An 11,944-nucleotide genomic window follows, 5' to 3' on the forward strand; every position below is an offset into this window, starting at 1 on the left:
AAGCTTCTTATCCTGTTTTTCAGATTGAATTAATTTAGAATGGGGTCAAATATATGTTTCGTATCGTACGTGATTCCTTTGAAACCTTGGGCAGGACAACACTATGCAATCATTTTGTGTTTGTTGTAAAGGTAAACAACAATTCTTTCGATTCAATATTTTGCTGCTGAGTGTAGCTCCAAAGCAACATAGATGTTAGTATAAAAGTTGGAATTCCATGCTAGTGTTTGTTCAATAGATCCTTAGGGCTTCATTCATGCCGACGGACATGAAATTGTGTCTGTCGATGACAGTGACAGTCGTATCAAAGGCGTTTGAGAAAGTAGACAAATAGTAATAGGCTCGGACAGGGATGAATAAAAAACCTGTTTCTTATCTTTTCGGACACCTCGCACTACCTCGGGTCGGGTTGAGAAATCAGCATTTAATCTTTTCTCCCTTGGGTTCGGGTAGTGTGACCATAAAACCAGGAAATGGAATTGCGAAACTAAGAAGAGAAGCGTGTGGAGTAGGACATGAAATCGAGCACGCCTTTTTGGATGTAAGAAAGAAATAGGCAAAGAAAAGCTACCGGAAAGAATGAGGACGATTTACCATCTTTACATATCGCTCCACCTTCCATGAATCGAGCGGTCGTGTTGAGTAAGCAAAATGTGAACACAGTTTGCAGTTGAACGGAAGAGTTCCATAATTTAAGACCAAACTCTATCGAGCTCGGGAACACAGCATACGTGCTCAGTGTAGTAGCAGCGGGTTTTCTATAGATGTGATAAGCAATTCCGACTCCAGGTCAGGGTGTAAAATAAGGAGCAAGATATTCCGATGGTTTTGCCACGGTCGATGGTCGATTTCACTATCTGATGACTGGAACACCGGCCCAAAGGAGGGCAGAACCGATATCCTTAAATGCATCCAAAATGTGTATCAGGAGAAACTTTCCCTCGATAGGTTGCTTTCATTGAATACTTAGAAGGGGATAAAAGTGGGGATGCTGCCGTTGCTGCTGTCTGGGAAAATGCTGCGGCGATCGAATCACCAAATAACATCTACAAGCTGTTCATACTGCCGAACGGATTGGGTGTTGGTTTTGATGGGAAATCAAACACGAATTAGATTTTAGATAAGAGCCACGTTTCGACACACGATGAAAGAAAGTATCTAGCATGAATGGAAAATAGTAAAAACATAAACCGTGTCCATTTCAGAGCGACTCCACCCAGACATCGTAGAGACAAACGAAATGTATGCCGGTTGCTCATGTTGTGCCCTGAAACGAAATGAGCGCTTTTAGAGATAATTGTTGGCTGATAGTAGTAGCATTATTGAATGATTTCTTCAGGGCTGGTAAATCCAAATACTGTCAATAGTGAAAATCGTAAAGATTAAGTACTGCTGATATTGGAGTTGTGTCACTATGAAATGGTCATGTTGCGCAGCGATTATTTTCCTGTAGTTAAATTCAATTTCAGCTTACAAAGAACGGACAGTTGAATCGGATTTGAACTCGATGAACGAGACCCTATGTTATCTTTATTTATTTGTTACTACGATGCATAAAATTTCCGCAACGAATCTAAATCCGTTGGGAAGAGCCAAGACAGGAGGATTAACCGTCCGACTTGGCTGGTGAACAAAACAAACACTGTTCTTTAGTGAGTTCTCGTTTGAAATGTTACTTTATTCTTAACTTAACATAACTTATATACTAATTTTCTGCAGATCGATCGCGATCAGCAGTTTTACAATTTGTTGCTTTTTTACTTACTTACTAGGCCATGTTGCTTTTTCACCTACTTACTAGGCCATGTTTATTTCTGCTGATCGATCGCGATCAGCAGTTTTACAATATTTTGGTCAGTTACTGGCCTGATTATACACTGCTGTCGTCAACAATGCATGTAAGAAACATTCAAAAATTTTATTTTCTCTATTTGTTTACAACTTTTGAGTCTTACAAGACTTTTTCGTTCACTTTTAGACGCTGCAGTATACGACCTCGATAATCCTCAGAAGCACTTATGTTCGATGATGATCTTTGTGATCTTCGTGATCTTCATAACACCTGGTTGGTTCATCTAATCATGTCCTGGATTGCTGACCGATCAATCTCGCGAACTCGAGTTGAGCTCGCTTTGAAACTACTTGTTCCTATATAAGGACATTATAGAAGGTCCTTAGAGTGAGCTGGCTATTGAAGCTCGTGCGGAGAAGTCGCTAGCCATTGTTCAATAAAGTGAGAAAAAAAGAGAAAGCAAAAGTTTTAAAGTTATTACACAACATAGAATATATATCACCACATAAAACAACCCCTAACGTAAAAACTATCATGAGAATAAAGTACTGTGTACGGAATTCATGCATTTTTTTATTATAATTTATCGAGACGAGAATAAATTAATCGAGACTATTATAATGTTTTTCTTTTTTCATAAATAACGGCTTGGCCGTATTGCTATTATAACATTAAATTTCTGAAACAATCGTATTAGGTATTCACCGGTTGAAAAACCAGAGAGATTGTCTTAAGTGCATTCACATCATGGTGGGAGTTAATGGTAATCTTTGCATGCAAAATATTTTGAAGGGAAATGATCAACGATTGTTAAATTTGTTGATAGCTATATCCGAAGTGAAAACTAGCACGATGAACAGTATTTTTAATTATAATTCATAGTTTTGTCTTACATCAAATGTAGTTTTTTTTATTAAAATCACGAAGAGTTGCATCCGACAATCTGGTCTTGTGTTGCGCAACGTAATCTCCAAACATCAACATAACTTGATACTAAAAAAATGTCAACATGCTGCGGTTTAAGCAGCCAACCGGAGGAAGTTATAAACGTTAGAAGTCTTCTTTCACCTAGCAGTTCTATTGGATAGCTTAAATAATATGTTCAATATAAGTTTTGATATTGCACATGCACATCGTAATATTTAAATTCTAATAAATTCAGTATACTAGTAAATTTTATCTAACTTTTTGTAAATAATCAATCAAATGTATGTATCCATTTTAGACATTTATATACAGCGTTACATGCTATTATCGCACATTATTCCTTGTTAATTTCATGATATGTTAAACTTAAACTTTAGGAGAATACCTTTTTAAGTACATCGGTATTTCGGTACGGTAAACATTTATAATTGTATTTTCAGTTTTATGAAGTATTTCAAAAATAAAACAAACTTATAAGTTATATTTAAACGTGCTGTTGTTTGTTTTAAAAAAAAATATCTAATACATAGTTGCTCCTGCAATGCATGAGCAAAAGTCTCACCATTAAGCATACTTAAGAACTCGTTTCAGACAGTGAATGGGTCGGTAATAATAATAATCCATTTCAATCGGTATCGCCAACCGCATCGCACACTGAAGCAACAAAACCGATGCAGTCGATGGCGTAGTTTGCACCGTTTTGTTCGTGTGCACAAACCCTTCGATGGGAACTCCGTTTTTGTCGGTCACGTCATCTGGCTAGCCATTAGGATCGAATAAGACTTATGTTGTAGGGTGAAGGGCAGAAAAAGGGAGACACAAAAAAACGGTACTAACCGTATGGGAAAGAGGTTCAGTAACGATCATAGTGCAACTTTCCGGCTTGCTGGCCGGAAGAATGCATCTCAAGGGCCTTGTGTATGCTTCGTCAAGGCACGCTAGAACTGGGGCTCCCCGGAAGGAACTGAGCTTCGGTTCTTATCCAAGGTTTTCATCGTTTTGCAGTACAAGTAAATGAAGTCGAAATTTCACCTGTTTGTCGGTTTCGTGATGCACGAACTGTGCTACTGCATACTACTGTATACACCCCGAAGCACTCAACATCCGGAACGAATTAACTTCGTTTGATGCAAAACGTATAAAAACTCGTCCACAGACGGTTTTTATGCAGGGGCAAAGTAACTGACCTTTCACCTTAGTGCTGGGTGCACGTACTTAAGTGGAAAGCATATGTAAATCTGTATCGTTAGCCACACATTTCCGTTTGGGGCATGTTAGTGTGGATGAAGCAATGTTTTTTTTGGTAGTAGAATTTTAACGAATGTACTTTCAGAAGGGTGCTCAAATTTACGAATGATTAATTGAATTTATGCAAGCAGTACATGAAGTACACGTTTCAGGCTGCATGAGGTATGCGATAAAGCTGCCAGGTTGAAAATGGAGCCACAACAAAACGTCCAGATTTATGCTTATACGGATGATTAAGATTTCATAAATCATATCAACTCGCACCCCATGAGCGACCTTGGGCAGTATCAAGAAACGAGTAAGTTGTAGTCATGAAAAAGCTAGTTTGTTCGCACATCATACGGTGGGCTTTTTGTGAAGGTTTTCGTTGTAGCGTGAAAGAAAATGTAATTACTGACGTATTAACATAGTGTCAAGGAACGACCACTAGTTGTGCTTGATGATGAAGAAAATGAGTGGCCAATGAGCAGGATGGTTTTTCAGAAAAAACCCCTTTCAATATAAAGATCTGCATGTCAAGAAGAAAGAATGCGTTTTTAATTACTTTTGGCACGTAATCGGAATGTTGCAGTTCAGACTGGCTATAGTTATGAACGAAAAATTTTCCTATTTGAACTAATTCACTGTTGCGCGGTTGAAAACTATCAAATGCGGAACTTGATTTTAAATCGACCGTGGGAAATTAGTTCGAAGAAAAGCCAATGGTCTGTAAAATGATGAACCGTCCAACAAACTGTACATAAACATTTTAGCAAGCAAGCAAACTTCGTACATTCACCCATTACAGCTCGTAAATAGCCTTGGTAGATGCAACATTACAAGCTCTGTGCCATTTACGGTTTACTAGCTGCAACTTGTGAGTCGAGCTTGCGAATCGACCAAGTAACGAAGGTTTCAAAATCAGCTTCCGCTTCCCGTTTGATTGCTGATTCTCGGGCAGTCGCGCGCATTCTTGTGGCGGAAGTCGATGGAATGATTGCTGCTTATCTCATCTACTGATCGAGCTCATCGAGGGGATGTTAAGATGTTCCGCTTTTCCGCTTCCCTTCCGATCGAATCGTTCGGAAAAAAGTTACTGGCAATTTATGCTCACAATCGCACCGGTATGCCATTATCATTTAATTAGATTTTTCAGCACCGTCGAGGTAAAGTTTGGCATTTCCTCGTTTCCGTTTTACCGATGAGGAAGAAAAAAGGAAGATGTTCGTCTTCAATGACACGTACACCTATCCACCAAAGTATTTTTTAGCTCCGTGTTCTGTACCGTGTCCGAGATGAGATGTTTTTTTCCGTGCCATCAAGATAAAAAAGACCGTGATCGTAATGATCGTAATGATGGTCCTTGATGTCCTTTTAGTGAGCTCGACGGTTAATCGCGGCTGAGCGTAAAATAAACTAATTATGCATACATTGCTGTCTTGTTTAACGAATGAAATTTATTAATTAATTTGCCTCGCTGTTGGGTTCGCACGAGTGCGTCTTGAGGATGGTGTAAATGGACTTTTGTAAGATTGAAAAGCATACGATAAGGATCGTTTTAGTGAAGCGAAGCAACAGATGGCCAAATTGCCCTTAAGATTCGCTAGAAATTAAAGAACTTGTTGGCATGGTCCACATACATAAACCATTGGTAGATATCTGCATCAAAACATCGTTCCCTAATTGCGATAATTATTTAATTTGTTTAGTTACAGTTGTATGAGTTTTAAAGCATACAATTAATACATCTAGTTTATTTATTATATTATGTTTTACTCGTGAAGAACGACCTGGCCGTATTGCTGTACATCAAGTTTATATCACGTTTTGCAAATGTACTGTGATATTTATCTTCCCATGATATATCCTCATTCCTATTTATATCCCTATGAGTATCATACATTGAGAGAATTATTCCTGAAATGTGCAAAATTCATTTCAAACTTTATTTTATACTTTTTATTATTATTTATTTGTATGGTTCTATTTGTCGTTTTTGAAATCTTAGAGCTATTAAAATTAGAGCCAAGGCAAATCAACAATTATTTGCATAATATTTTTATCCATTTTGAACTGGCGTTTTGATCAAATGATCTATATTAGTTGTTGTGTGAAAGTAAATACCGACTTAAATACTGTCTTAAACGAATAAATAAATTGTCTTTAGTAGCCTTATTAAAGACATAAAACTCTAATAATAAAGTCAGCTAATAGCACTCTTACGCGAAGCAAGAGTGATCCGATGGTACTTGCCTTATAAGAAATTATACGCAATTAAACATCATATAAATCAATTTAAATCTTTTCACAGGTAAGCACCATGATTGATCCTCTAATTAGTATCCTTATCATCAGGATAAATTGTGGCTGTGTGATTCTGTGTTTGATGCAGATCAACAATGAATGCCTCATAATGTCTGATGCAATTGTTGGTCCGATCGTTGACAAACATTCTCATTAAGGACGAACTGTTTAAAAGCCACTCTAGTGTACGTTCCTTGGCTTTTGTTTTTCGATCGCACACATCGCATTTCGCATGCAACTGGCATCGGCCGTTGCAAATAATGGATCCGTAATTCATAATGAATCTCATTATCATACAGAGCGCATACGTTTCACCGGATGTGGTGGGGTAATGGTTTTTGGTTGGGAAGAGCAGAGCGTGGAAGCGGGCGGGCACGTATTCGCGAGTCATTAGCCGCGGTGGTCATGGTCGCACCAAAACGACCTTAGGTAGTTCACGGGAAAGCCTTCTCGCGTTCATTCCACCACGATAGCGCACAGGGGACTTGCAACTTCAGCACTCCTGCAGGACGAATTCCCATTTCGTTGAATAATTTAGCCGTCTTTCGGTCGCATAGCAAATGAGTCCCCGATTGCGTTTGCTTTGGCATTTGGTGGTGGTGGTGGTGGTGGTGATGCTTAGTGGTGATGTCGTTAGAACGCCAAGGTACACCATCAAGCGCAGAGAACATATCTGCGCTCTCCGAATTGGCTTCCATAGTGTGACACTGAGCAACATTTTTTCGAGGCAAAAATCCTGTAAATAGCATTTTATTTGAGTTCCCTTGGGAACTTGGGCAATTTCTTTGCACGCTTATCGGCCGAGCTGCAGCACGAGATGTAGATGAAGAAGAAGGCAATATTCTGTCATGTTCTTGTGTGCGGTTCACCTCGCCTGGGGGATGAAAGTTCTCGCGCATGTAGAATGTATGCAGCATACAAGGTCGAATAAACGTAGTTATTGGGAGAACTGCTACCAGGCCGCGGTGTGTATATGTGTGACTGTGTGTAAATATTTGCTAAACTAATTTTAATTCTGATGACTTTAGGAATGGCACACAGAGACTGTGCATGTTGACGAGTGAGAAAGCAAGTAAGGGCAAGCCAGAGAGGCAGTTAAAAAGCGATTAAGTTTTGCGATTGTAAGATTTCGTAGCCAGATCGGGCAATAAGGAGGGAGCACAAGAGCTAAGCGTGGCAAAAAGGGCAATCATTTCGGCAAGAAGCTACCCTGTATCCCTAGAGACACGGCCATGTTGAATTTGGCGACCGGAATGCATGAAAGTGGAAAACTAATTTCATTCTCGTTAAGTTTTCGCTTTTCGTGGGACTCATCCTCGTTCAATAGAAGCACTTTTGCATCCCTCGCAGCTAGAATCGTTGGGTCGAAATTAAGCCATGAGCGGAACAAGAAGACACAAAAAATAAAGACATCAAAAACAAAGCCTCCGCAGCATTGCTGCGAAGTTATCCAGCCACCGGAATACACTTCGTTGGAAAAATAATCACATATTTTTTCTCTTAATTTCGGTTTTGCATTCCATCCACCGCAGAACAGTTGGACTTTGTGATAACATACTCGTGAAGCCCAATGGACGAGTTTAAGTCAGCAGAGTATGCTGAATGTGAAATATTGGTCATGATTGGAAAGAATCTGCAAGATTGAATAGCGTAGTGGGAGTTTCATGAAGTAATTCATGAATGAGCCAAATAAAGAGCTGTTGAGAATACAATGAAATTATCTTGGAAAAACTCATTCAATAATGTTAATGGAAGACGGACTTACTTACCTGCAATCCATCCATTCATCCATCCGAATGAGATATCAACGACAGCAAATCGTTGTAGCGGATAAGTAGTTCGTAGATGAAGCATTTCTTGAAACGAAATGTTTAAAAAAAAACTTATCCAATTTTCATTTCTGAGAGCATGAGATGTATGACAGAATGTGAACTTATTGGAAAACTTTGTTTCATATGTCCCATATGTCCCTACTGAATCAAGTTGATAGAACGATGATGATGATATCATATGTAATTGAACACGTTCATATTTATTAACAAAGAGAGTGCATTCAAATATGTTCTGCATAAGTTCATGTCCCTTCGGTCTGCAAAGTACTAAAATAAGAAAGAAATTCTAATTAGTTAGGTTTATTGACTTCTTTAAAAATAGAAAACATTCTTAACAGCTGGTGGGGTTATCCTGTGGAGGATGTTATTTACGACAATTTTGCAAAGCTACTAGCTACTGCACCTGGATAATATCAATGCAAAGCATCACCTAAGTATGGAATTATGCTGACAAAAGGATTGTAAATTACAGCTTTTTCGGACCAAGTATCTTCGGGCGCTGTCGCCCCGCGTCTACAATTTGTCCTAAGGCTGGAAAGGATCATTCAAGAAAACCTATCCGCACCGACACCTTTTTGTGGGTGGTAAGTTTCTGAAGTGGAAAACTTTTCCCAAACATTCATCGGTTCTTTTCATCTTAAGCACCGGTCCCATCTACGTTGGGCATCAAGCGTGATCCATTTGTTATTCGATTCAGTATCATAAGTCGTAGACCGAACTATGCCCTTTCATATTCTTCTCCAACGTTTCCCCTTGGTTTCTTGGATACGTTCGTGTCAGCACTCGAGCAATAAATAGGGGCAGCTTTGATGAGCAAAGTTTCGGCGATGAAAAAGCTTCAAATGGACGACGTAGGTACCAACACAAGAGTTGGTAGCTTGATCGAAAAGTATCGAGAGGTTGCTGGCACAAGTCGTCTATCATCCTTCTGGAGAACAGACGCGGCAGTACTTTCATGAGAAGTGTGAGGTAATCACCTACGCAAATAGCATTCCGAAGGGAGATTTTTGTTGTGTTTTTTTTGTCAGATGCTTTTTGCAACGGACGCGGTACCGTACCTATGTGACTGTCTAACGAAGGTAGTGTCGAAGCAACATAGACGGTGTGGATGGGATAATTTCACGTGATATTTTTCTTAGAGCTTTGATTGCAAGTGATGAAACGAGTACGATAAACAAACCCCCCGGTTTCGAAGTACATTCCTTGATGAGAGTTCTTTTGTTTGACCAGTTTCATCTTAAAGATGGGTAGAAACTCTCCGCAATCGCATGAAACTGCTTGGAGAAAGCGATTTCTTCTAATAGACGGTGAGATTTGGTGAGCAGAATAATAAAAGCTCGATTCATATTGGATGGTATAATGTACCTTGATTTCGATCAGGTTCGGAAATAAAATCAGTCTCTTATAGCTTTGGTGAAAATGTAACTGTTTCTATCCGAAATTATTCTTAAAGGTTTTATTTGATGCACAGTATATGCCATTGAATGAAAGTAAACTTCTTTTAAACGAATGAAAATGAAGCAGTGAAGATAAATGAAGAGAACAATGTAACTGAAGTGGTGCTTTATGTTATTAATATGCAGTAAAAATTAATTACGTACAGTACTGTAATGTTATTTCAGGTCATACAATTCACTGATGGTGTTTATAAAAATCGCAGAGTCTGTAAATTTTGACGTTATGTGATTAAGATTGAGGTTGTGGATGCAACGATATGTTTAAAATGTTAACTTATCTAATTGAATTGTTGAGCTGGACTAAAAAAATTAAAGATTTTTGAAAAGTTTTTCTCACGACGCTATCGATAAGGATTCGTAATAAAATTACAGATTATGTAAAGAAAATGCGTGTGCAGTATAATTATCGATTATTAACTGCGTCGATATTTATATCACCTGGAAGCAATAGAAAACTTAACATGTATTAAGGATAATGCCCAATATTGCATCAACAGACTTCTGCAATACGTCACAAACACAATCAAATATTGTTAGTATATAGGAGAAGAAAATTTGTAGAATAAAGCTGGTTTCATTCATGACCTGAATAGAAAACTTTTCGACTTTTATTGACATTGAATTGACAGTTTCATGGCAATTTGACACATTGGCGGTAAAACCAATTAAAGAAAATATGAAAAACTTTAATAGTTAATAATAAAATCTGCTCTAGTTCGTCAAAACACAACAGATTTATTTTTTTCTTAAATTGCATTAAATTGCATTGCGTCAAAACACAACAGATTTAATTTTTTCTTAAATTGCAATTAGAACAGTATTGGTTTTTCATTCTAAGAAAAATAATTTGTACTCTTCCAAAACCCAAATTAAATGATATTTGACTAAAATCCGCATTATCGACTTATCCGATAAAGGGTGAGTCCTTTACGTTCCAATGTTTCTAAGAAAATTAGCGAAGAAATTCTATAAATCAGTGCTCCCCAACCTTTTTAGTGTCGCGGACCACTTTTTGTTCGACATAAGTATATCGCGGCTCACATGTGCCGTCTATGAACGGACTCGTAATGTATGTACACCGATGTTAAGGCGTTAAATAAAACATTAGCAAAAATTATAATTGTCCACAATATGATACATCGAGAAGCGTAGAAGGATTCCGTCACGTAAAATTGCTGAGCGATGATGCCGTTCTTGGAAGATTGTCAAAACTTTTAAATTTTGAAAGCAACTAAACTGTTTGTTAGCTATAAGTGTTGATAAAATATTAATTATTTTCACATATTTTAGACGTTATTAAAAACTTAGGAACAATATATCTAGATGGACAAATTAACAATTTTTGATTGAATTAGCTTTTTGGCTTCTATTCTTATTAATAAAAAAAATATTAATTTTACGAACGATACTTTACAATAACATGTCCAGATCAATTGTGAATTGCTAATGTATATAAACATTCGATGTAGCTGTTACCCTGTGATTGTGCATCGTTTACAAACATTCAGTACAACGATATAGTTGTAGTGCGTCGCTTAACATCTCGGTTAAGATTCGAGAACGCGTGACATGTGTTGTGGGAAAACATTTTACGTTTAATGCTTACACCAATTGTTTGTCTTTGTCTGTTCAATGCTAGATGGAAAGCGAAGGGCTTGTACCCGTGTTCCAATCGGGCTCGCCAGCGATGAACATTTTCCAGCAAAGCCGTGCATGGCATGTTAACTGTCCAAACGTTTGGCAGGGAAAACCAATTTTCCCGGCCCCCTTTCGTTCCGCACCGTATCCGTGGGTCGTTGACGCCAATCTGGTGAGCCGCTGTCTGCTGTCGTGTCGTGTGTCGTGCACGTCATGTAGCCATCTACGTACGTTGGCATGGTGGATCCACTGTTGGAATTAATTAAATGCACATTCTCCCTGCACGCCTGATGGCGCCCTGTTTGCGACACGCTCCGACAAAGATGTTTTCCCGTGCGCAGTTGTGGAAGGGCATCGTAAATTCGTTGCGTTTTTGGTCACTGTTGCTTGCACAGTTTGCAGCTTTGTAGCAACACTAATGACTGTGTAAACGGTGCCTACGCACCTTTTGTCTTGCACTGCCGAATGCGTACTTCAGTTTTCCAGGTCCTCGCACAAGGAGTCGACAAGCACGGTCGGCTGTGGTTTCGCTCGAATCTGGTGAATTCGTTGTTCCCTGATGGTGAACCAGTTCCCAGTACAGCAGCGGTGGCAATACGATAATAGGAAAAGCTCGGTAATGATGGTATGGAAAATAGTTACTCCATTCAATTGGGAAGTGCATTGGTTTGCTTGGGTCCTGCTTTATTGGTCGGTAATTTATGCACCCAGAATGAATAGGAACCGATTAATGGGTACTATCTCGCCCTCAAAACAGTGTGGTTGCC

Source organism: Anopheles funestus, chromosome 2RL, assembly GCF_943734845.2.
Source record: "Anopheles funestus chromosome 2RL, idAnoFuneDA-416_04, whole genome shotgun sequence".
Taxonomy (NCBI): domain Eukaryota; kingdom Metazoa; phylum Arthropoda; class Insecta; order Diptera; family Culicidae; genus Anopheles; species Anopheles funestus.